The 26,584-nt window shown below is 40.1% G+C and overlaps 1 protein-coding gene and 2 long non-coding RNA genes across 12 annotated transcripts in view; 1 reads left to right on the top strand and 2 right to left on the bottom strand.

Moving 5' to 3' along the window:
• The window catches only part of SIPA1L1 (signal induced proliferation associated 1 like 1), a 199,885-nt gene extending 189,105 nt beyond the window's left edge, over nucleotides 1-10,780 (bottom strand). For 7 of the 8 annotated variants that reach the window (XM_064424423.1, XM_064424430.1, XM_064424422.1 and 4 more), the window contains exons 1-2: nucleotides 10,664-10,780; nucleotides 10,056-10,255 (exon numbers count right to left, since the gene is read on the bottom strand). The gene's annotated coding sequence lies outside the window, so the exon portion shown is untranslated. Of the gene's footprint in view, nucleotides 1-9,705; nucleotides 9,833-10,055; nucleotides 10,256-10,663 lie in introns of those variants that run through there. The other variant, XM_064424425.1, reaches the window with a different exon arrangement.
• A 103-nt stretch (nucleotides 10,781-10,883) lies between these two features.
• On the top strand, nucleotides 10,884-25,835 carry LOC135303106 (uncharacterized). 2 transcript variants are annotated; one of them, XR_010364634.1, is made up of 3 exons: nucleotides 10,884-12,108; nucleotides 17,885-18,070; nucleotides 24,842-25,835. It is a non-coding gene; the product is annotated as an uncharacterized LOC135303106 (long non-coding RNA). The 2 variants fall into 2 exon arrangements; XR_010364633.1 differs by lacking the exon at nucleotides 24,842-25,835 and having other exon boundaries at nucleotides 17,885-21,078.
• LOC135303105 (uncharacterized) overlaps nucleotides 12,721-26,584 on the bottom strand; it is a 61,781-nt gene continuing 47,917 nt past the window's right edge. The window contains exons 6-9 of one of the 2 annotated variants that reach the window (XR_010364631.1): nucleotides 24,864-24,911; nucleotides 24,457-24,621; nucleotides 23,380-23,577; nucleotides 12,721-17,936 (exon numbers count right to left, since the gene is read on the bottom strand). This is a non-coding gene — a long non-coding RNA (uncharacterized LOC135303105). The remainder of the gene's footprint in view (nucleotides 17,937-23,379; nucleotides 23,578-24,456; nucleotides 24,622-24,863; nucleotides 24,912-26,584) is intronic. The other variant, XR_010364632.1, reaches the window with a different exon arrangement.

The raw sequence follows: 26,584 nt of genomic DNA, 5'->3' as shown, positions 1-26,584 counted from the left end.
CCCACAAAAATCCCTTTTTTCCTAGATGCAAAAAAGGAGCAGGTCAGATGATATTAACCTTACCAGAAGCAACAGCTTGCTCCTTACATGTAATCACAAGACCGGACAAGTAATTTGTGTTCACAAGACAAGCAAAGGCCCTGAGAAGAGAGTATGCTCAAAGCTGTATATTGCTATTAAGCCAGTCCTTCCCCCCCTTGCAGCCAAGTCTCTGACTGTCCAGGGTCTCAAGAGGAGGTGACTGAGACCAGATGTTCCATTCCCAAGGGACAGCTACACGCTGTAAGCCCTTCTCAATTATCTTCCTTGTGGGGCAGAGACAAGCAACTTTTCGGTACCACCATTCAGTGAGATAATGACAATAGCTCAGTTCCAGGAGTAGTTTCATTAACACTGCATATGTTCATCTTAATGACATTCAGCACTAATTAACATCATTATAAACTGAACAGCAGTGGCACTTCAATAGTATCCCGAGTCTTTGGTTCAAAATTTTGAGCACAGGGATAATAAAACACACTGACTTGCAACCCAGGGTGCCAGTATTTAAGCATCGAACCTGCTTGAAGCTGCAATGTATTTTAAGAGCTTTTGGCATCTCAGCTAAGTACCAAGGTGATAACAAAGAGAGGTTACAGCAAACAAGATATCTACTGCTATTAACATTTTTAAACCAACAGAACAGTCACTCAGCACTACCACTGGATTCAACAAAAAAACCACCACCACCTTCAGAAAGAATTTTTCTACCTGACAAAACAGCTTTGAACATCTAACACAAAGAGGTTTTTGTACCTCCTTCATCAGCAACAGGAAAATACTGTAATGCAGAAACCAACCACTACTTAAGGGTACTTTGCATTATACTACATATAACATTACTTCATTTGCAAAAGTACTATTAAACACTAACAGTAAATTACTTCACTTGCAAGCACATAACACCCACATACTGCAGCAGAGTTTTTACTGAAACCTGTAAAATGCCACTGAAATGGACAGCACTGTTTCACAAGTCCTCTTCTTTCCCCATGTAAAAATGTGAACTTGAAAAACCACAGAAGCCAGTGCAATGTTTATACAATCCTCATGTAACTTCTGTTACAAGGAATAAAGTTCTAATTTCTAGCAACATTTCAAAAAAGCATTCATTTAGTTCCGTTTTCTGACAACACCTGGAAAAATAAGCTAAGCATTCTGGAAGATAGCAGGATCCAAACTTAAACTAGTCAGAATTTTAAGCATTAAGCATCATTTTTATTAAGTTGTGCTGATTCTTCTCCCACCTCCCTTCAAACATATCTTCAACTCTTCTCTCACTTTTAAAGCTAGAAAATGAGATATCTCTGGACCCTTCTTTTATAAACTGTAACACTTAGGAAAAGGAGAGAAGAAGAGATAGGCAGAAACAGATTATATTATTGACTTGTTGATATAGTTTTAACTATAACATTTAAACACGTGTAAAAAATTCGCTTTCATCAGTACTGTTCTCTACCAAAAACCATTACCCATGCTAACTCTGGATGCTTCTGGATTGCTTTATCCTCTACAGCATGTCTGGTGCTCACAACACTACCTTCCAATATGTTCCAAACAAGTAAGTGATCAAAACATTACTTGATTTTACATCTGTCCACTAGCTCTACATTTTAGAATTACTTCAAGTTTGACTCTTGTTAATTCTAATTACTTCTTCCTATTACTCGTAACTGAAAGATTAAATGAGGATTTTATCTAAGAATTCCTTCAACTGCTCCTAAATTTTAGTACTTGTATCAGTTTGCGAGGTCTGTCTATTTAGCCCTAAGTCACTAAAGGCCAGGCTTCAAGAACATAAAGACAGCTGTCACCTGAAGTTAGACTGCACCATACTTGGGAATATTTGATGACTACTATCAATTGTTTTTTGAAGCAAAGTGCAGGTTTACACAAAATAAGGAACAGTTAAGCTCTCTTCCCGCACCCAGCACTTCAGATATTTTTTATCTCTGGGCACTCCGTGCTTCTACAAGAGGCAATGTTCACTTTGCCTGTAATTATTTCTCATGTAGCCAGCTCCACACAACTGCAATTAAATGAATTAAAACAACTTCTTCCCCCCGCCCCTATTTTCAGAACCAATGCATTCTATGTCTCAGTTAAAAAGCACATTCACAATATGTGCCCTTTTGTCCTTGGCAGGGATAAAGTTGTTGGCAGTCTGAGGCAAGACATTGCACTTAACCTGCACAAAGATATGTCAACAATGCAAGAAAGGAAAACCTCAATTCAGTTGCTCAGGCATGTAAAGTACCAATTTGTATACTAAAAAAAATATATTTAATGATGTCAACAATCAGTAGATAATGACTAAATTCTGTTAAAATAACAATGATGAGCAGCCTTTGCAACATTGAATAACTGCTTATTATCACACCTTTGTTTTACAGGAGACATGCTTTAAATTACCAACAACTTTGAAAGTCTTTACTGCATCAACACTACATACACAAGTGATTAAATCTAGAACACAAAGTACATTATTGCACGTTCACACCCAATCCCAAAACTGTTGTCTGGAGACAGAATAATCTGTCCCTGTTCTCAAATGTTATCTAGCATATTAATTAACCTTAAATTTACAGCTGAAAATAAAAATACAATAGTACAGGATTAAAAAAAAAAGTCCTGATGACTTCATTTTAGCACATGATAAAAAACCCTGTGAAGTTCTGCAGATATTCTGGCTTTACCAAGATAGGGAGGTAATTGTATAATAAGGCAAGAATTAACTTAAGGCTCTCAAATTTTTCCACAGTGCATCACAGTTCAAATAGTTGCAGGTAGTTCTCCAGACTACCACAAACACCCATGTGACTGTACAGGCAAGCACTAAAAACCCACAGACCTGAATTTTTTAAAAAAGCCTTTTTCAATTTGAAATGGATGGCACGTTTTAAGGTGATACTAGCATTTTCCCTTTGTTTATATTAACAGAGGCATCCTAGCAAAGATTCTCCTACCACCTCTGTATGGCAATGCAATAAAGAGAACTAGATTTGGGAATTCCCAGAGCTACCTCGAGTACCAGTCAATGACTACACTGCAAGACAATGCAGAAGTCAGGGAGGGGGAGGAAGGTCAAACAAAAACTAGAACTGACTTTCTGTCAACAGTCCCCTCTTCAAAGACTGCAAAAGAAAGGCAACAGAAGGGAAAGAGTCAAGGGAAAAAAAAAATCCAAGGAAAGGATAAACTATGTTAACAGCTTTTACAGAAGTATCTCCTTTTCTCCTCACTTCTAAATGTTTCCTTCAGCAAAAGCTGTGGGAAAGCATCGTGGTTCGCTCTTTCTTCCAGCTGCTGTATGATCAATACAGTGCAGACTATTGAACTATTTTATTCTGATTCATACAACAAGCTGTTAAATACACTTGGAAAGTAGATTATCAGTGCCAGTACCACGTCGTTCATGAAGATATATTTATTTTCAAGGCATGAAAATGCCGTAACTTTCTTCTGCACAATTATGCAGTTCTTCAGCATGGACTAAAAGCATAAAATCCTGTCAGCCCTTACAATCTGAAAAGAAAAATACTCTTAGACATTTCAACTGCATCCAGCAGAAGGAGGGAAGGCCCTCCTGGACTTATTTGTTAAGGTCTAGTATTATCTCCTATTTGATATGTGCAAAAATATTCCAAAAATAGTATCAGACATTTTAGCTTTTATAAATTTAAAAAAAAATAGATTGGTAATTCATGAAGTGAGGAGAGAAGCCTTGTGCACAAAAACAAAATGAGATCTTTAAACAGTTCAGAGATAAGAACTGTAATGACTTTTATACAGCACTAACACATTTAAGCCTGCAGTCTGAGTTTCACCACCCATTGTCTTCTTTAATTTTTAAACATGCAGACAAAGTGATGTTACACTTCAGAAATGCAAAAGAAAGAAAAACCTCAAGTCCGATCTTCGCCAGTTTCTCCAGCGAGAGCAAATTTGTTCTGTGGCCCTGCCAAAAGGCAGATGTTCAAGATGTGTATGTTTCTGCTTACATGAATCTCTTGAGGAAAAATAAATAAGTACCCACACAACCCCCTGCCCCCCTTGTGAGCCCGGAGATAAAGGACAGGGGGTTTCCTGTCACAGGTTTGCAACCTGAGAGCCACCAGCAGTGCTGCTGCTGCCCCTGCAAGAGACACAAAATGGGCTGGACACCAAAGGAAAAGTGTTTCACATTAATTCAAAAAAGGAAAACCATCCTTATAGGCAGATTTTTTTTTGAAGTTGTTTAAGCTGTACCTACAATAGCACTTTCAACAGCAGTGCCCTTTGAGGAGCCCTCCAGCTATCACCAGCTAGCAGCCAGCAGAGTTTAACCCAGGAGTCCAACCTCCACTGGAGCAGGGCTGGCTGCCACACTGCTTCCACCAGCTCGTGGCTTTGTCCTGTCAAGCTTTACAAGTCTCCAATGATGGACACTCACCATTCACTCTGGGGTGGTCTGTTAAATGCTTTGTCACCCTCAGAATTATTTAACTTCTATAGGTTTTCTGGCGTCCATAAACCAGAATTCTCCTAGAGGAAATAAACTAAAAATCCCAGCCCAGAAGTTCACCAAATGTGACCCAACCCCTAACAGCCACAAAGGTCCAAGCCAACAAACCACATCCGTGTGGACAACACCCAATTCAGGAGACCAGACTAAATTCTGTTTGAAGTAAAATTGTTCAAACGCAAAAAGTTTTGATCTGGGAGACTTGATGCCCCCACCTTCAGCCAGAGACCCGTGTCTACTGTGCTGAATTATTTGCTACAGTAAGACCAAGTGACAAAACCATGCATATAAAACAGCAATTTTGAAATCAAATTAAAGTACTCTTTTAAACAAAAAGAAAGGAAAAAAAGTTTAAAACCAGGAAATAACCTTTCACAAACACCATCAACATAGATCAGCAACAAATACTTCCAATGACAGTGTGAATTCATTTTGAATAAGCAAGACCAGTACCTTATAATAAAAACAACACAAAAATAAAATTGCAATCATTTGGAAAAAGTTCCAAGAACAACATAAAAATGTTCTTGGGGCTAAGTTCTGGTGCTTAGTTGCTGGCTGAGGTTAAACCACAACAGCAACCTTTGGTCAAATAGACAAATGTATGTATTAAAAGTGTCTGTAAGTCTTCAGAGAGAGCTGTCTGTAGGACTGCTAACAAGAAAACCCAAGATACGTACCAAAGCTGCTGATGTGAACAACTGGCATACAGAAAGTTCTGCCACCACAGCAATCGTTTTACAGATAATATCTGCCACTCATAAAAAAAGGTCTGTATTAATCCTATTTCACATCACATCAGCATACAATAAGCCTGTCATTTATTCAAAAGTCAAAAGACAATTGATTTAGCTTACGGTGCTGTAAAATGCATCATGACTTGAGAAACTCAGAGAACAGAGCCATGCTACAAAAGCAGCCCTTGGCACCTCCTGGAACCTCACCATCCACTGCACAGAGAAGGCAGCAATGCAGCTACACAGCAAAGGAAGATGCTTCGCAGTTTCCTCCACCCAGAAAAGTAAATATTAAAATCCATAAAATAATCCAGCCAAGCACATTAAATATAACCAAGTCTCACAGGCAGACCCAACAGGCAACTTTTCTCCAAGTTATGCTCAACTTCTGACCCACACCTCCTAGCAGCCTGGAAGAAGAACTTGCCCCCTAATGATTTTGGCTAGTTGAGATTTTTTAATCCACTATAACGTCACAAGGTAGGAAAAACAGGATTGTTTCAGGGTTGACTGAAGAAGCTTTCACTAAATTAAAAGTCTGTTCAAAGTTAATATCTCACAGCTGCAGTAATAAAGTAACAACCAGTCTCTCAGGTTTATGTCAGTATTTTGAGATACAAATCCTGTGACCTCAAAAGATAAATAAACAACCCAAAATTTAAACACCTCCAAAAGCTATTTGAGCACTGAAGGTAAACCATCACACTGAAGAACAATCCAACTTTAAACCAACTATATGATACATGCCAGTAGCTTCTCTAAGTTTTGAAAACTTATAAAATAAAACTTGGTCTGCGAAAATCATTCCACTAATCTCTCCAATCCACGTGAAGAAAGCATTCTTCCCATTCTACAGAGCCTAAGACCAAATGTAAAAGAGTATTAAAACATCAACAAAAAATTCCAAGTGCCTCTCAGGCCTAGGCATGAACCACTAGTGCCAGTAACAACAACCCCTTCTCTACAATACACTTTCAGAAGTTTTCTACACGGCCACGCATTTTTCAGGAACTTGATTTCTCTTGAAAAGAGACATCCATCCACTGTGCAGGGAACAAGAGCTATGACTACTGCACTGCAGCATCCAGCAGGAGCGGAAGGAGCAGGAAGACACAGCTTTGCAGGACTCCACTCCACTTACAGACTCAGACCCTTGAAAGAACCATGACGAATACTTGGTTAGCAATCATACAATTCAACAGCTACCAAGATTATGAAAAGTGTTGTCTCTGCATTCAAAAGAAGTGCTCTTTAAAACACGCTTCCATAAAGAAAACAAAGATATGTAAATGCTTAGCCTCACTTAACACTTAACATAAAAGACGTGTCAGACTCTAAATCAAGTAACTCACTCAGTAAACTGTGCCACAGAATCCAATATTAAAGAGACTGAGACAATGACATAATTTAGCTTTACATATGCAAAAAAGGGACATCTAAAACCATTTTATCTGCTGATTCATATTCAAAAACACAGTTATAGTCCCTGCAACTCCTAACGGGTTTCCCAAAGTTCACAGTGCAAAACTACTATCAAAGCTAACACCAAAACTGCTACAGACTGCATTAGTCCTGTGCTGCCAGCTGCGTAAGAATTTAAAATAAAAAATTATTGTCATCATTACTGGTAAGGCTGCACCCCAAAAAAACACTGATTGCCTTTCATTAGATAATATCTCAAGTCTCATAGAGCCATCAAAGCCCACTTTATAAACCTCCAGCTTGAGAGTACTCATTCAAATACTACACTGAACACTTGTGAAATATAAAGCTTAGGATTATTTAAAAGCTGCAATTTAGGAGAGATATATTTGAAATCAAGTCACTGAAGTCAAATCTCCCTGGAAACATAAAATACAGAACAACGTAACTTTTTTCACTTACAGAAAGATACTGAGCATATGATTAATTTTACAAGCAAAATCAACAAAACCCTCACCTAGCAGCTCTTAAAATTATGTTTTTACACTGATAAAAAAATAAGTGCACTTACTATTGCTGTAATCCTGTCATACTTATTAACAAGTTAAAAGAAATGGCTTTCAAAATAAAAGAATAAAACAAAAATCTAAAATACAGACAGAGAAGTAAACAGAGCAAGATATAAAAAAATAACTAAATTTTGTTTTATTGACTTTTTAAATATTTAAACTAAAGAGCTGGGGAGAAATAAAAAGAATCTGCCTGAAACCAAGAAAGCCAAGGAAACAGACCAAAACTCTTTGCCAAACAACCAACACTTAGGGTCAATGACAATAAATTTCAACCTCTGAACACATCAGCATTAGGGAAACCAACTTGTGTGACTGAAATTTTGATGAAGGCAGAAGCTCTGCTTCTTTACCCCAGTAGGGTATCCCCAATTTCTAACCAGTAGCAGAAAGAACTCAATAGCTTGCAGCAAACCCCTTGCTGAAGGGATTAAACTACTGATATGGAGAAAACTGTTCTTTTTTCTTCTCTACAATAGACATGCTATAGGACAAAACAGAGGAATAGAAAAGAAATTCAACTGGGCCTCAACCCATTCTCTTACTAGCCTACCTCACATTTTCCCAATGTATTTCTATAATGATCCTCCTGAACTTACTAAAGTTCAAAATAACCAGCTGGAATATTCTATGTTCTTAAGTTTTTTTCCTATCTTAGAAATAAAAAATTCCGCCATAGTAGCAAAACTAATAGTTCTGAAATCAACATTTTAAAGGATATATTTGAGACAGATTTGCAAAACTGAGATGACAGTAAGAGCTACACAAGAACAAAATGCTCCCAAAGTGCCAGCAGAATGCTTATAAGCATAATGGAAAACAAAAGCACTCCTAGAAAAGCTGCAGGAGGGGGAAGAGGGCACATTTGAACACAGCTTTTAAAACAACGGCTACCCAAAAGTTAATCCCAAACCTTAAAATAACATTTCAGATAAACATGATAGGGGGGAGAAAAAAGCTCTTCAAGCCTAGAACCAATGATGCACAACTGAAATTCCAATAAAACCTTTTATTATAGAAAAAATAGATCATGAATTACATATCCTCATACTAAGTCTTCACTCCTGGCTGCAGCTCCACCCTTTCACAGGTCTGTGTCAGTGCCTGCCTCTACACCTGCTAGCCTTTTTCATCAAGCAAATTTCTGCAGCCCTACAATAGTCAGAGCTGACATCCCATTTTGCTTCTGACTTCATGATCTAAGAGGTTTTATGAACCACAACTGAGAGCTAAGTATGCCTATCCCAAATAGCAATGATGAAACTAAGCATTTTATTAGCATCAGTAAAACCTTCTTAATGCAATGTTGAGCAACTAAGTGCACATCCTTTAATCAACTGACCATAAATAAACACTTTAAATGGCAAAAAAAAAATCTTCTGTCCCTAGCTTCCTATCACCAAAATGAGACATAGCATACACACAAAACATTCAGTCAAGAAAATTCTCTTTTTAGCTTCACCTAAATAGAACCTATGGGGTTGTTCTTTTGGAATCAAGAAAAAATCATTGTGAAGTTCCCACACTGTTTCTACATTAATAACTGGTATGGCATCTGATGGCCTAAGGCATAAAAGCCTTGACACTGAAACAAACACAGCTTAAGAGATCTCTGCGATTACAATTGCCACAAACTTCGACCTTAATACTTTCACATGTCTCTCCCACCACTTCAGCTGAAGGGGAATGGAGCCTAACCCAGCAATACATTCCAAATAAATAACAACCAAACTCTCCACCTGAGAGAACACCGATACTTGCTACCCAGTTAGTACTTGCAGCAAAACCTCTTTTCCCTTTTACAAAACTGGTTTATGCCTTAATTTAAAGGAAACAAGTGCTTAATTCCCATAGTTAGAAAAATAAATAAAAACGATCAATCAAAATCCCATCATGAAAGGGCTGCTTTCTAAAGCAAACACCAATCTTGCTTCATCCGTACAGATCTGGAACCTAATGAAATCCGACACCTTTACTCCGAAGACAAATTTGCATTGTATTATCAACTAGGGCTCCGTGCTCACAGATGCACTTCATTCAGCATGCAGTAACGGGTTCATTAAAGCAGCATCACTCAAAAATTTTAAAGCGATTTTACAGGTAAAATTTTTGAAACACGATTTGGTAAGCGATATTATCAAAAAAAAAAAAGCATCTGCTTTTTTTTATGGGTTAAAACGTGCCTCCTCGAACTAAAACATACAGATGTTGTGGCCAAGGTTATACAAGGAGATCTTCATTAAGTTGAGCAATTCCCATTTTGTGTCGCTGCTTTACCAGGCATGAATGAGTGCATTTCTCATTACATGAGCTGAAGCTGCATCACAGATATCCAGTACAAACAACACAGTTATTTTTAAATATAGCATGAGAACGTTAACATCAGGACTTCATGCAATATGAAAGAGGGAAAGAGCAAACAAACTCGGCTTACGAAGGTAATCATTCGCCTTCGCATCCACCTTTCCTTGCTTCTCCACCTCCTCCTTCCCCTTAAGATTCAGTTGAAGGCATTCCTTGTTTTCCCACTTTTCCAGGCTCCCAGTGAAGAAATCAACCATCCGCAAACATTTTGTTCCTCCACCCCGCCTCCTCGTGAGCAGAGCATTCAGAACGTCCCCACCGGCACTGCCCCCAAATCACCTAATTGTTATCATCACTGCGGTCTCAGCACCGGCTCGGAACAAAACCGGTCCCACTACACCCTCGCTGGCTATAAAAAGTAAAGAAGGGGAAGGAAAAAAAAAAAAAAAAAAAAAAAAAAGAGGTTGAAGTGCAACTTACGGGGGCGAACAAGAGACAAGTTATCTAGCGAGCCGTGGGGGCGAGCGGCGTGTGCCGCTCCGGGCCGCGGGAGCGCGTCCCCCGCCGCAGGGCGCCCTCGGCGCGGCCGCCTCCGCACGGACGGGCAGCGCGGGAGCCGCCGCCTCGGAGCGCGGCGGGCCGGGCCGCCGCCGCGCTGCTCCCGCTCGGGGCTGCCTTTCCTGCGGAGAAAAAGGACACAAATCCGGAACCTAGCACCCGGCACGGCTCGCTGCAGGGGGACGCCCGCCGACCCGCCCCGGAGCTGCCGGCACGGCGGGCTCCCACCGCCCCGGGGGCGCTCAGGGCAGGCACCCCCCGCCCGGTCTGGGCGCTGCGGCGGGAGGAGCGCAGCAGGCCACTTTGACCCGGACCCCGCTGCCCTCGCCGCCGTTAACCCCCGTCGGGCAGGGGGCCGCGCAGCCCCGGGGCTGGGGGCCGCTACCCTTCCCCCGCACGCACACCCACCCACCCACCCGCACACCCCTTCGGCCAGCGGCACGGCGGCTCCCCACGACAGGCTCCGCGGCAGGAAGGAGGGGGCGCGGCGTGCAGCCCGCCCCGGCTCGACGCTCCCGCTCGCAACTCACCCAACAAAGTTGTTGCTGCTGCTGCTGCGGCGGCTGCCGGCGGCTCGGCTCCGCTCCGCTCGCTGGGCTGGGCTGAGCGCGGCGCTCCCCGCCCGCGCAGCCCGGGATGAGCTCACCCCGCGCCCGCCCCGCCGCGCTCCGCCCGCCGCCGCTCTCGCGAGAGGGGCCGCCCGCGGCCCGCCCGCGCTCCGGCGGCGTTCCCATGGCAACAGCCAAGCGCCGGGCCCAGCGGGCGGCGCAGGCCCGCGCCGAGCTCCCTGCGTTTGGATTGACTTCTTACCATTTTGATATTTACATCCTTTTCCAGCCTCCTGGAGACCTGTAGGCAGAAGGTCATTGCGGTTACTAACACAAAGTCAAAATCTACCGGTACCATACGGATAGTATATCCCAAGGTCTTTTGCTGCCAGTCAAATTAAAATGGATTCTCCCTTAGATATCCAAAACAGATAACAAATTAAAAATCTGGGAAGGCACATCTGAAAAATAGCATAGGTAAACATCAGCCTTTGCTCTGCAGGAACGCTGCTCTGTTTTCAAATGGCGAGAATTTTGAACACAAGCTGCGGGTAAAACACATTCTGGATGCTATGCTAATGGTTGTTACCGTCCTTGGCTTGGCAGAACATTAACAATCTCAGTTAAACCACTTTAAGTGAAGCTTTCCCTGAAATTAGGACACTGTGATTTGGACTGGCGACGTTCCAGCAGTGTGCAGCATGGTGATAGCTAGAGCAAGCGAGCTGCGGTGAGCAGCTGCTCTGCCGCAGAGATGCTCGCCTCACTCCCCGTTCACTTTCCAGGAATGTCCAGACAGCAAAGACCAACAAAACTTACACACGGACCCATGTGGCTTGATACCTTCTGAAGGTGTTCCTAATGGATCTTCCAAACTGATGGTTTAAGTATCATGGTGTTTGGTACTGTAAAAATATCTGGATTTCCAGAGTGCAATCACTCTTTTACATGTTCTCAACTTGAAGTCGTGACTCCTGCAGGTGTTATGGGGTCAGAAAAAACAATCCTAATCTCATTTTCCTGAGAAGAAGAAACATTATGGATGGACAAAGAACTGATCCCAGTGCTGCTCTTGCATGGAAGAAAAAGCAGAATTGACAAGCTAGGAAAAAAAAAAGCAGGAACATTTTTCCGTATTTAAATATATTTCTCCTATGTCACCCACCTGAAGTGATTTTTTACTTTTAAAATAAGGTGGGGGTTTTTGATTTTCACTTAAATTAAAACTTTTTTATTGGCAGCTGGAGCCCCAGCTTAGAGGCTTAGAGGCCTCAGGTTCATACACACAACAGCACTGGATGTGACTGCAACATCAGGAACTGTGGAGTGCAGTTATTGAATTTGCCTTCATCAGAGGAATTTAGATAGTGAGGCTCTGGCTTGCAACTTCTTTAATGAGGTTAATGAGGCCAGCACATTCTCAAACGGTTTGTATGATCTTCCTTCACACCCTGCTGCTGCTGCGTCAGATCTTCAGATGAGGAAGACATTCAGAAGGGGCGCACAGGGAGGGAGAGGCTCTGACACGCAGCACCAGCCCAGCCTGTGTGCTATCTGCACACACCCTTGCCTGCAGTCCAGCCAGGAGCTGGCTCCTGCTCCTGGGCCCCTGCAGCTTCTCCCTGAATCCCAGGGAATCCCTGAGAGGATGACATCTGCTTCTGCAGGGGTCTGGTGTGAGGGCTGCTGCTGTGAGATGCTGTTCTCACCACACTCTCCCTCTTGCATGACTCTCCCCATCCAGAACTGTGATTAGGGACCAGCAGCACTCAAGAGCAATATGTGTTCTCACAGGTGTCAGAATATCCAGAACTCATTTATTTTATTTTTGTGGAAGTACAAACTTTGCTGTGTCTTTATAATAGGCAGTTATTAATTAGGCTTGAGGTGGGGAGAGAAGGAGAATTTAGAGTTTAACCCCGGCCTATGTAAGAAAGTCATCAGAAGAGCTGTTCTAAAATAAGAAGGATAACAGGGGTATACAGGATAACGCCAAAGTAATTATCTTGCCTCAATAATGCACACCTAATTCCAGAACAAAAGGACTCTCTTCTCTTTTATAGAGCAGTCACACACTAGTCTCTGCTTGACAGAGCTGTTACAGAATGAAGGATGCACAGCTGGTTTCCCTGTGTAGAGAAAAGCCTCAAAATTCCAGTGATTTTTGAATGCCAACCCTTCTTCTGCCACTAACTTGCTGTGTTACCATAGGCAAGTCAATTTCTGGTTTAGTATTGTCCTTTAAACAAAAAGGGAAAATGACACAGTTATTTACCTCAGAAGAGCAAGGTGAGTGTAAATTAAATTTTATGTTGCTCTCTGAAGATTTGGCTTTATGTAGGACTGTTTCTGAGTACAGCTGGCTGGGGCTGTTGGAAGCACAGGGAAAATCTGACTAAGAACCTGAACCACCCTGAAACTGAGTGTGTAATTTATTCACTGATGAACAATGAACATGTGAAAGTTTGTATCCAGCACACCCTTCCAAGAAGCATTACAATTTGGATATACAGCTCCCCAGAAAAACAGATGAAGCAATTCACATAGAGATGATTTGGTAGAGCCCAAGATCAGTGCATTCCAGGATATTCATTCTCTCAGGAAGTCTCTGTATGTGGAGAAGGCTTTAGGTTCTTGGAGTGTTTTCTAGCATTATTGCCCTGGAGATTAGAGTCCATCTTTCATATGGATCATTTCAGTGATCCAGTTTATAGCACACAAACAGTTATACTGCCATAAGGAAAGGCCAGCTGTGCTTTGGGGCACTGGGGACAGGGACAAGAGGCAACTTCTTTAGCCAGCATTGGCAGGAAAGGCAACATCTTGTGAATTATAACTTCTGTGGTTTTTTTCTCTTTTTTTTTCACTCAGGCCTTTTCTGACATCAAGTAGATATAAACACTCCCTGACTTCACCAGTTATAATTCTAGGCAACTCATACAATCATTTGAACTCTCTAAGGGACTTCAGAGGCATTTTAAAGCGAAACTCTCTGCAGCTTATAAGAATTCATCCTGAATTAAATCTGTTCCATTTAATTGGCACGGGTAATTACCAATAGGGCATAAAAGTATTTGAAGTCATTAAAACTCAATGTGAGAAATACATATTAGCTGGAGGTGGGAAAAATGTAATTTTTTTATAAATGCAAGGAAATGTTTCACACTTTGGTAAATTTAACATTGTAGAAATATTGAAGGATTTCCCTCAAAAAGAATTTGAAAATAAAGCATGCAGGAGAATATGCAATAAAGCAGCACATGGAGCAAAGTGTGCAGGTGAGCCTGAAGGCTGGTGCAAAGGGATTGTCAAGTAGGAAGTACAAAATGAAATGATCAGTGTCAAGTCTGACAGGCCAGAATTGTGACCTCTCAGCTGTGGGCTCACAGAGGCACCCAACCACATTTCTGCTTCCTCCTGCCAAGCCTGTCTGTCCTGCTTTGCAGTCAGCAGCCTCTTTCTCACAATTAGCAAGGATCTGCGTTATTCTTATGCATTTCTAAGGTCTGCCAAACCACTGGAACAGAGAAAAAAGCCCACAAACTGTACTAATGGGAGCCACTTAGGACCTAGACAGCTGTAAATTCCTCAGAAAAGAATTGCAAAACACACATTCAGAGCATGTCTCAAGTCTGCATTTACAGAGGCATGACATAGCCATTAACTTTATGAATCAAAAAGGCTTCTAATAATAAAGGCACAGTTAATAATCTTGGCTGAAAGGTTTTTTTGTAAAAAAAAAACTACGTTTTATTTGGATGCACATCAGAATACTTAAAAATATTATTTTGATGTTACCTTTTGGTTTTAATTTAGTACCTGGAACAAGAACATGGCTGGTTAGACCAATGTACAGTAAGTCAGCATAATGTGTCAAGCAATCACAGTGCTACAGGCTTAGGAGAAAGTGCAAGAAAAGAGAAGGAAAATTAGAAATTTTCCTTTCCTGACAGGAAGGTAAAACAAAAGGGAAGTTTCTGGAGAAAGGTTCTTTGTTTCAAATTTGCAAGTGATGTGATACAATGTCAGCCATTAAATTATACTATTCAAGTATTTTAAAGCAACATAAGCAGAATTTCTCTGCTTTATTAAATAAAAAAAACTCCCTTCCCATGCATTAAAAGATTAAGGATGAAAATTCAAATACTCAAAAGTAATAAATCCCAAATACAATCTGCATATACCTTTATTTCAAATTTCTTAGGCATAGCCACTCTATAATATGAATTGCAATTCCATGATTGTATAATTTTCTCCCCAGTTTCTCTGAAGCCTGGAAAATCAGAGTGCAGCTCCATGCCTTCCTTTCTGCAAACTGTTGTTCTCTAGCCCTGAAGACAGGTGGATGTGTTGCCAGCTAGGTTGATCTGAAGTGTTCATCAGAACAGAGTGTTTCACAAAGAGCAACAAATACATTTTTAGCCCTTTCCTGTAAGGTGATATTGTTATCCCCATTTCGTAGATCGAATAGCTACCACCTGGCTTTCCAATGTGGTTAGGAAGGGATAGCTCTTCTTTTCCAGAAGCACATCTCCCCAGGAATTCATTTGTAATTGTGAATACTTCTGCAAATCTAGCCCCAGGCTCCCTGGAGCAAGGCTTAAGCAACACAAGATGGCATACACAGGCACTGCTAATGGAAGCCGATCTGTCTACTCCACACTCTACTCCTCCCTCTTGGTTGCCTGTTCCTGGCCCTGTGCAGCCCCAGCTTTTGTGCTTACACAGATGTTCATGTGACTCTATGGCACTAACTCAGAGATCTTCTCCTAGCTAGAAGCTAACCCATCAGGAAAAATAACCACTAGCATTCAGACACATCAGTTTCCTGATCCAGTTTAGACTGTGGTCTCATAAATGTTTGATACAAGATAGGACAAAACACAGGAACAGAAACCAACAGTGAGAGGGCAAGCAGGTAGGATTCCTTCACTCAGTGGCAGCGGCAGCTTGCTCTGGATAGAAGCATTGTTGAACCTCAGAATGAGGGGCACAAACACATCAGTGTTGTCCAAGGACTAGACTTGAAAGGAAAAATCTGACTGCAATAGAGTGTGGTAGCGGTGGAAAGGACACCATTTCGGTCCAGCTGCCCCTTTGCCTTGAGACTACTGAACTCTCTTTTCTGACTGCCTGTTTCCCTTGAGCCTTCCTTCTCTGTGGGACTGTTCTTCACTGATGGAGCTCATACACTGAGTTAAAATGTAATATTTAAATTGGCATCTCTTCATAGCTTTTGTGAGCACTTTGTAGAGAAGGAGGTCCATTTTATTCTGCAAATGAGTGTAATATTTAAGACAAGTGAGCTGGAAGGAGGAAATGTGGTTTGATTCTTGCCCCAGGGGTTGTTTCTATGTTTTTTAAAGATCACAATCTGGATGATGTTCATGTAAAGTCCATAGTGTCTCAGTACTGACTTTTATGCTCTGGCACCAGAAATCCTTCCTTTCCTTTCTGGGAAATGGCAAAATTTCAACAGTAGCCATGGAGAACATTCCCACCAAGAATAGCTCACAATAGAATGCTTATAGCATGTGCCTGGGAAGTAGAACATGTAGTTGAAGATTGATCTGGACCAGACAGAAACATAACCCAAGTGCTCTGTATTCAAGGAAGGTTTAGTCCACGCAGAAAAGAGCAGTACCCCTTCTGTTGGCAACATCTCAAAATGAAAGAATGCCCTCTCATTTCTACTTGTAGCAAGCATTTCTCTCCAGCAAAGGGTTGTGGGCTGATCATACTAAGGAATGACCAGTCTAGGTATCTCCTAGTCTTATCTTTGATGTTAACAGTAGATTAATTTAAAAGGGGAGGAAAGCAAAACCCAGTATCCTTTGAAATTTCTAGAAAGTTTAAGCAGCATTCTTAAACAAACTTGAATGATTCATTCTGAAGAAAATATAAAATAAAAAGCCCTCAGATACATTTCATTTTTGTGTTTCCATAATTCAAGGTGACTATTTTTAAAAGTATTTTATATACAATTAGGCTGAAATATGGTTTTCTAGCTCTCCGTTTTCTGAGCAAAATATAGAATGACACAGTTATTAACCTTTGGGAAACCTCTCCTACACACAACAGAATTAAATTCAACAGAAAACTGAATAGCATTGGGAGAAATTCCAAATGACTTACCACTCATTTGTTTGATGGATAGTTGGGCTAGCTATCGCTTTTTACAGAGTTGCCAATCACTGAGAGTGCTGGGAAATATTCCGAGAACCGTCTTAGAATCACAAATTGCAGTCACAGGGCTCCATGGCTTAAATTACTAAGGAAGAAACAGTTACATTGCATGAAAAGAGATGATACTGTTACCATGAGAGGATAATATTGTGGTATCAGCAGCTTCCACTTTTCAGCAGAGTAAGCTGCTTCTTCTAAAATGACATTCAAAGAGATGTTATTTGTTTGGAAGACTGTTCTGTCTCAGGATTTCAGGACTGATGTTGAAACTCCAACTGAGATCACCATATTAGATAGAGAGGGGAAATTGTTGTATCAGTTTGTTTATTCTGCATTTGGCAACTCTCTAAATACTCAGTTTCATTCTTTCCATAGCAAAGGGTGTTAGTCACTCTCTTGTTTGTCTGAGGATTTCATATAGCAGGAAGAAGAGGGGAGAAAACACTTTGTTATTTTTGAAGTCCAAAAACTGACAAAAATATTCTGGAGGATGGCTAAAGCATGATTTTTTTTTTTTTCCCATGCTATTTTGAAAGAGCTGAGCCACCTATAGTTACTATACCTATTATAAAAGTATATTTCTACTCACAGAGTACATCAATTCAATGAAGCAAGTTACGCTGAGTAGCTCTACTTCTGTTTCGGTTATTCAGTTCCTCATGGCTCATCCTAGATCTCTATGGGTCAACAGATTTTCTTTTTTTTTTTAGATCTCAGGCTTCAACTCTACCATTTCCTTCTCATCTTGTATCCACTCTGTTCAAATGAAAGATTTGGGTGGCAGGGAGAGGTGTAGAAATCAGAATTCCCTCTCCTCTGGTACCAATTCCATAGGATTTCCACAAAGAGTGGGATTGCTCCAGCCACCACCCTTTTATAATCACAGGGTCTGAGAACCTTGATGTGGGAGTCAGAAGGCTACTTAGAAGCAACTGATAAATTAAGATCTCATAAGACCACTTTGTGCATCCAAACCTCAGTGTTCACCTTTCTCTTCTGTTGCTGTGTGTATGTCAGGTTTCAGCTGCTTTAAAGTCATCTTCCAGATATTTTGCCAAAAAAGCGTGCACTGAAACAAAAAGATGTTAGAGCTGCAACTGTCATTCAACTTACAACTGCAACTGGAATTCAGCTTAAGAACAAGTAGGAAACAGAAGTGGTTTTTAAAAGATGACTGCAGGGATCTGTAAAGCAAAAGTGCAGGTATACAGACAGTTATTTTTTTCTTTTATTTTTGTAGCATGTATTTCATATTAAATACATGAAAGAGGGAGAATTGCAGAATTTCTTTACCATAACTCTTTAACACGTCATAAAAGTTACAAATATGAGTTGCAAGCTTTTTATTAACTAGTTATGTTGCAATGGTACCTATAACCTACACCTATAGCCAGTATGCTTGCAGAAACTCAGGAGTTATTTAAACTAAATCAATGAGGATGTGAGTATGATGCATTACTCTTCAGTAATATGAGTGCACCAATACAGATTTATTTTTGCTGCTAAGGTGGAAAATAGAAGGGTCTGGCCTAGCCTAGAGTTACTCTGTTAAAACATGAAAGCTTTGAATGCATCCTGTGGCCTGAAAACAATATTCTGTGGGAAGATTCCCTTGCTACTTGATAAACATTTTCTTCTCAAGGGTCAAATATGCAGTCTTGCATATACGTCCTTCATCCAGTTTCACTGCAGTTTCACAAGCAGAATCAATAAGATTTTTTTTTTTTTGTAAATTGTGGTTTCACAGTACAGAAATCTGGTTTGTTGATACAAATGTTCATTCAGTGCTTAATGGTTTTTAAATTAGCTTATATAATCACACAAAAATTATTTATATGAACAAGCCCAAGTGTATTTGCATAAACTTTAGATAGATGTGGCTACAGACATTGTTGAACATGAATGCCAGGCTGGAATTTTGAGAGCCTGAGGTACTGTCAATGTTTTAAGACTATCAAATCCCAGTGGTATTAAATCACCAGGAAAAAAAAAAATACACAGGAGCTTGTAAAATGGGACATTGGGCTATTATTCACAGGAGGGAGCTAAGAAAAAAAGTGACCTGAAGACCCTGTTTTAAGAAAAAAAATTTCTGCAGTTTTCAAGAGACTCATGAACTTTGTCTCAGAATCCCAGCCAAAGCCAAAATGTGCATTTCATTCTGCTGAAAGCAGGGAAGAAATGTATTTCAGTCTTATCCATTATCAAAACTGAAAAACAATGATTTTAAGAGTCAAAAGTTTTTTTAAACTGAATAAAAGGTTGTCTCCAATTTTCATTCAAGAAAATATAAAAGCACTACATAATACTGTACAAAACCTATTCAGAAATGATTTGGACTATTTTACATGTATGTGTATGTTTCCCTCAATTAAAACTTGGAAGTTCATGACATTCTTATCAGTTCTGATCTAGAGCAACTGATATGTTTTTCAGGCTGTTCTCAAAACTGTAGAATTCCCTGACCCATTTTCGGGTTATAAAAAATCCTTATGTTTTTTTCCTCAGTTTTCTAAAAGCTTTTCTCAGATTAAAATCTAAGTCAGTCTGTCTGTCCTAATGAGGCATCCTAGTGACATCACTGTGCACACACACACACAAACACAGTCTCTAGACTTACATTTCTCCTCACTCTGGGTGGCCTGAAAACCTAATATTTTCAGAACTGAAAGGTGACTAGTGCACCACAACAGAAAGGTATTTTGAGTTTCAACAAGCTTTTTCTTTTACAAATTTCAAGCTTTTGTATTAAAAAAAAAAAACTAGGAATTCATATGCCATTTAGCAGAATAATACATGTTCTTTCAGTTCAGTGTCCCCTAAGTCACCTAATGACACAGATCTATTTATGAGGCACATGGATGTCAGGATTTCCTGTCTTGACAGAGTCTTTGCAAGTTTTATGATCTCTGCCTTTCCCCCAACCCGCCCCCACAATTTCAGTTTTGTGTGTTTTATTTGCATACTAAGAATACACACAGAGCTTCCATTCTTGCCCTGCTAGGCAGATATTGCTGTTAAATTTGCAGTGATTGTTTTCTATGATATTGTCTGGTGGAGTTAATTTCTTATGTCTGGAAAAAACCCCAAAACACAACCTAGTTGAATTACAGTAACTATGACTCATTGATCTGAGACATCTGTTGATAACCCCTGAAGTCACTCTATTTCAACACTGAAACAATTCATAACCCTCTCACGAAACAAACGGGAAACATTAATGGATTAGTAACTTTTATGTTCTGCCCTCCTGTGATCTTTAGGCTCAATAGAGATGTAAGTGAACTGTAAAAATAGGCAAGCATTAGTTGTCTAGACGTCCTAGATGTGGCCATCCTCTCTGGTAGTTGCCCTGGGGTAGTCATTAGAAAATCTATATCCAAGCAGACTCAAGTTCCTTCCAAGGGGTGCTGTTGGCAATACTTTCCAAATTGAATGCAATAGGTGTAAATGCAGCAGTGCATTTTTCCTAACTGGTATTTCTTGCCTAAATATTTAAATGGCTTTTACTGAGACTGGACTTTCAGAATGACAGGGGATGAGTTTTGTGTACAAATACTTTTTGTCACTTTTTGTAATTTGCTTTCCATTCTTTATGTCATGTCTATATGAACTCTTAATTACAATTTATTGACAACTAGCATAAAAAGGCATTATTTTTCTACTATGACATTACTTGAAAATGTGCTTATATTAGCAATTTTAAGCCTTGATGAAACAAGTACAACAATTATGTAAGGAACAAATAACACTACAGAATTTTGCAAGCAAGCAGATAGTTTATGATTGTACAGGACTATTATAACTGAAAATGTACAGGCAATAATTTTGCAGGTTTTTGCTGCTGTAAATCCTTCAGCTTTTTTTTTTTTTTCATCTTTATTATTTCTGAGAAATGGGGAGACAAAAGCTGTTCAGTGAAATCCATCACCAACATAAAATTAGAGTGATGGAGGGTTTTGAGATTTATGCTGGTTTAATAGAAATCAGATTCCTGCTCTAACATTAGAGAAACACATTTGGTTAAAAGTAAGATATGATGGAAAATTCTTTTCTGTCTGTTTTTTGAAAAGTCCCTAATACCCTTCTAAAACTGTAAACCTGCAATTAATGCAAGCACATAGAGTAAAATATTCATGATGTTATCTTCTAGATGAGCGCTTAAGCCCTGTACAGCTGTGTTGTGTGTGGATATTAAACTTCCCATAACACTTCTGACTGTCTTCGGTATTTTCACTAAAGTCTTTGGCTCAAATTTCCTCTCTTATGTTACCTAATATTAGTTCCATATCAATGTATCCCCTTCATTTTGCAAGTTGCTGTATTGATCTAGGCCCTTTTTGTGTCAATATGCACACACTGTCACAGCTTAATGCACATCACAGCTCAGATCAGCGAGAGTCACTACTCATCTGAGCCCTGGCAGGAACAGCATCGGCTTTGTACAGTGCTTTATGGGTTTTGGCACACCTTTACTATTTATGGAGCAATTTCTTATTGGTAGTAGAAGGATTTCTAGGTGACATGGTAAAGCTGTGTGACACAAATAACCTTGCTGATGAACCTACCCAGAAATCAATCTTGACATCTTCCACGTATTTCATGTAAGATGCACGCAACCCTTTATAGCTTGGTGTTTGCCAGGCACTCCAAAATCAAAGTCTGGGACCAGGAAAGAATAAGACACTCTCCCATCTGCTATTCTTTATGACTATCATTATCTTTTATGGCTGGTGGTTTGAAAAATCGTATTTTAAAAAATAATATATTGTCATTAACTATACTTTTATGGATGGGCCTTGTGGTCTGCAGATAGCATTCTGCACAGCTACCTCAAAATTCAGTTTTGGTTATTTGATTTTAGGAATGCTACCAGAAGAGCAACTACTCTGTAGCTATCTCTCTTGGCTGACCAAATATGGGTTCTCATGACAGGATGTCCCCTCCTATCTCTTTCCTCAGAGAACAGACACAGGCTTAACTTTACGCATGAGTAGCCCTACAACATTTAGTATTTGTCCTACAATTCACATACTAAGGGTACAAGTCTCTGTGTGCACCTGAAATGGAAAGGCTTAAGGATTGCTGATAGAGGCAAGTGAAGGAGCAACAATTCATATTATCCTCTATGGGCAGACAAACAGAAAGCAAGCTAAAAAATCTTCAAACAAGATAAACTGAGAAATGCACACTACACCAAGTAATGCCTATTCTAAGTGATCTTCAGAGGTCTAAGAACACTACTGGTAGGAATCAGCCTCCTTTCCAATGGAAACTGCTACAACTATTGCCAGCACAGCATCCTTTTTGCTAGCTGGCCTGGTTGATTGTTTAATCTCCTCCACAGATCCTCTCAATGCTGCTTTAGCAATCAGCTAGCTGCAGGCACTTACCATGAAGGGCCATGTTAAATCACTTGTCTTCCCTGATGAGCCTGGCTTCCCACAACTCTGAAACTCTGTCTCCCCAATATCCTGCCTTTTTTTTTTTTTTGTTTTACTTTTAAATTTTTTTTAATGACAACCCAAAGTACTGCTGGTGTGTCACTAGATGAGCCAATATTTGCTCATTTTGGTAATGTTACTTCTGTTATCATACTCCTAAAACACATAGCTATAGCCAAGAGGACCTCATACTTGGACCATGGGGCCTGATTGTCACTGAAAGAAAAATACCTTTGTGTCTCTGATGGCCTGAAAAGTGGGAGCAAGTGACATACTGAGAGTGCCTTAAAAGGGGCAGTTCAGTGTTTGCAAGGGGTTATGTGCATACTGTGCAGCTGATATAATGGCTTAAATCAATATGGGAAAGCAGGAAAGGGAACAGTGATATTTGAAAATTGTGTAAGACCTAATAGGACATAAAACACCCTTGAAGGAAGAGCAAGTCTAGTAGGTGATTGGTTTTCACAATAAATGGTGCTAACATGTGAATATCAAAGTAGTAAACCTGAATAAACAGGGAATTGGAACTGCATATTACAACTTAGTAAAATTTACGCAGTGATAATTCATTTGGCATCTTTGGCATCTACTACACCACAAGCAAAAGATGTTTTTGTGATATCAAGTTGGATTCAGATAAATCCTGTTCATCCTAAAGATAGCCTCTTGTGGGCAATCCTGAACAGCAGTGCTATTAGCCACAAGGGATTGTTATAAACTACTGGAACAGGCCCCTGTGTAATGTATTAGCAGAGACTTTAAATATATCACAGCAGGTTCTCTAGAGCAGATAGCATTTCATTCCCTCTGCTGTTTAATTGTCACAACTACTGCAACTGAAAATCCCTCATTAGATATTTATGTGGGCCATCGTTAAAATTTTCTGCTGTGTTGCGTATTTTGTCAACAAATAAAGTACATAAGTACCCATTTGCCATGTGCTACATATTACAAACATCAGCCACAAGTATGAAGTGATGCAGCTGTCAGCTAGCTGAGAGCCTACCATCACATGAAGATAAAAAAGTAGCATCTGAGCTCCACACTCTTCTAAAAAGATCTGCTTACCTCTGTTTGCCACCATCTCCACACTTGGTCTTGCTGTTGGCTACTTTACAGTGTACTCTATTTCAGCACATTACAAGAACCACAGTAGAAATAGGAAACTCGAGCTCTTTGTCCAAAAGCAGTCTTGCTCTCATTGCAGCATACAGGAAGGAGGCAGCAGTGAATATTGCCAGTCGTTCAGTTTATTCCACAACCCATCTGAAATGTACTCCTGCACCAGTACTATCAAGGGAATTACTATTGCAAAATCAGCTTCCACCAATCCTTTCTGAATACCTGCTCAATTCCCTTGAAAGCTCTGGAGCTCAGTTCTGCCCATCCTGACACTGAGTATTTATTTTACAACAGACAGGCAGTCCCATTGATTTTGGTAGGACATCTGGGATCAAACCCTCCCCAGTTTAAATAAAAACAGCAGACGCTGTCTTTAAACATCTGCTGGCTGCTGGAATGGTTCTCTGATTACAAGCAAGCAATGCCAATGAATGTAAAATTACTTATCAGAAAAAAAAGGCAAATATTTGAAGAGAGTTACACTAGGGTTGGGGAAAGGCATTTTGGAGAGATCACAAAGGCAACATTGTCAAAAATTGATTTGCCTTATTCAAAACACTAAGATATGTGATTGTGAGAAATTGCAAGATTTCAATTCCCCTATTCAGCTTAGAGTTTCTTTAGATTCTAATTACCACAGCTTACAAGAAAAGAAAGCAATTGACAGAGAAAAAGTGACCTTTTATGGAATCTTGGCACTTAAATCCAGTAAGTTTGAAAGCGTTATTTTAAGAGTTTATTATATAAAATAATATTATTTGCTTTTTATATAAAATAATTAGAACAAAGTTCCCTTAACTGTGTCAATGGATGCCACCACCTCTGGCCCTCAGGTCCACTTGTGATGTTTGAAAATTGTGTGCTTTCAGTCAGAGAGAAATATTACATTATTATTACAAGATGGTAACATGTCCTTGGACTTTATGCTGAAGGTTTTGAAATGCATGATCTAATCTTGTCACTTCATCCACATGCTGAAGATGTGGAACTCCTCACAAAGCTCCACCACTACTGCCAGCTTACCTGGAACAGTTTGGAGGTAACCCAGCAATGCTGCAGGCTGGGGCTGCCTGTTCTGTGTTGCAGCTGGTTCCTGTGCCTCTGTGGGCTGTTCTGTGTGTCTCAGGGAAGTGGAAATGGCAATGATGGATCACTCAGCTGGTTGCTTCCCATATAATGTAAGGAGGTCTTACGAAAGGCAACATGGAAACCCAACTGATTAGGCTAACAGCAGGGCAAATGCTTTTCCCACAGAACAACCAAGAAAAAGAGCAAAGGAGTACTTGAGTCATTTAGGTTTGAAAAAACATTGCAGGTTAGGAAGCCCAACCATTAACCTAACACTGCCAATTCACCACTTAACTATGTCCCTAAATGCCACGTCTACATGTCTTTTAAATATCTCTAGGCAAAAAGAAGCTGATTCTCACCTGTAGAGCTGGCTTTGTGTGGCTGGCAGTCTACTTCTTCAGCACCTGCTGGGAGGGGCAGAAAAATGGGGACTGTCACAAGAATCAGCTGTGAGTTCTCCACTACATTCTGAGAATGCTATTGATGGTCTTGCAGATGGTTTCTCCTGCCTGTGTCCCTGAAGGATGGGAATGGGAAGAGGAATCTGACCTGCAGCCTTGCAGCTTTTTTTCTGCCCAGCACTTCTTTGCCACATTGTGGGGGTTTTCAACCATAACTCATGGACAGTTCAAAGGCTCCTTCAGCACAGCCAAGTTTCTGTGCCCAACAGATGGCTCTTGGGACCCTGGCCTGCCACTGTCACAGAATGAAGAGCTCATGGCAGGACAGATTCCAAAAGGTGTTAAAGCACAGCTTGCTCCCTCACATACAGAGGAACTGACTTGTCAACAAGACTTATAGAGATATGTTAACCTCTGCAGAGAAAGCAGTTTTATTGCCATTTGACAGGAGACTTTTCCCCCATTGTGTGTCACATGGCTGGATTACCGCTTCTGTTGCTGTATTGGCAAAGTCTGTATCTTGTCCAATTAAGAAGGGCAGACTGTTCTGGAGACTTCCCCTCAAAACCCCTGAACACTTCAAACACCAGCCATATACCCATATCAGCACAGTGACATGCGCTTTTTAGATGCATTTGAAATTCATATCCAGATTCTATGGCTTGAACCCATCCTAAGTTATAATGTGTAACTTAATCGACTAACATGTACTGCTCTGTCTTTCCTTTGATAAAACAGTTTTTAAAAAGTTAAAGAATGCCTGATTGAAACAGGCATGAGCTTCCCATGGGATAATATCATATGCATTGTGCTAGTGCTGTGAAGGAAAAAGCATCAGCTACCATTGCAATGATTTAATCTCGAAGCATTGGGAAAAGGATTAGCAGCATGGATGCCACAGCAATATTAATAGGAAACCCAAAGCTTAGAAATACAGGATTTTGGTCAAATAAAGAGGAATGTGATTTTTCCTTTTGTATGATCTTAGAGATTTCTTTTTGACAAGAGAGTTTTGTCTTTTTTGGATAATAGGAATTGATGAGGTGTAAGAAGTTAAAAGGAAAATCTCACTTTCCGTTCATTTAGCAAAGCCCTGCATTAGCTGAGAAATCAGGCTGTTACCTCTGCTTCTCTATCATCGTTTGCAGAAGTTTGTTACTTAATTCCCATTCGTATGGCTTCTGTGGAGAATAACAGGCTGATGACATTTCGGTTAATCATAATCTTCCCTGTCTGTGACAACCTGCCAGTAGCCTTTTTGAAATAAGCTTGCAGAATAAAATTTTTTAAAAGAAGGATTTTTCCTACCCTCATGGAGAAGGGAAAACTGACAAAATAAATATATGAGAACATTTCACAAATGAAAAAAAAATTATTCTGGATTTATTACCATTTCTCTCTCAACACTTTATATGCTATTTCATTGCCCATGAAATTGTTATTGACATAACTCTACTTGTTTTCCTTTATGCCCTTCAGGGTTATACAGGACTTCTACATATAGGACCCCTATTGCTCTTTAACATACTAGCAAGAAGGACACCTTAAGTTTCCATGGACTGATTTGAGTATCAGGCAGCAAGAGAAGTACAAGTTCAATCATGCCATGGGGGTGTGCATACATAGAGAGTATTCTGTATAGGGTAAGAAAGCAGGAAACATTAAGATTTCAAGCCATT

The sequence above is a fragment of the Passer domesticus genome, chromosome 6, assembly GCF_036417665.1.
Source record: "Passer domesticus isolate bPasDom1 chromosome 6, bPasDom1.hap1, whole genome shotgun sequence".
NCBI classification, from domain to species: Eukaryota; Metazoa; Chordata; class Aves; order Passeriformes; family Passeridae; genus Passer; species Passer domesticus.
The sequence above is the reverse complement of the archived record's forward strand: the minus strand, read 5'-3'. Positions and strand labels throughout refer to the sequence as shown.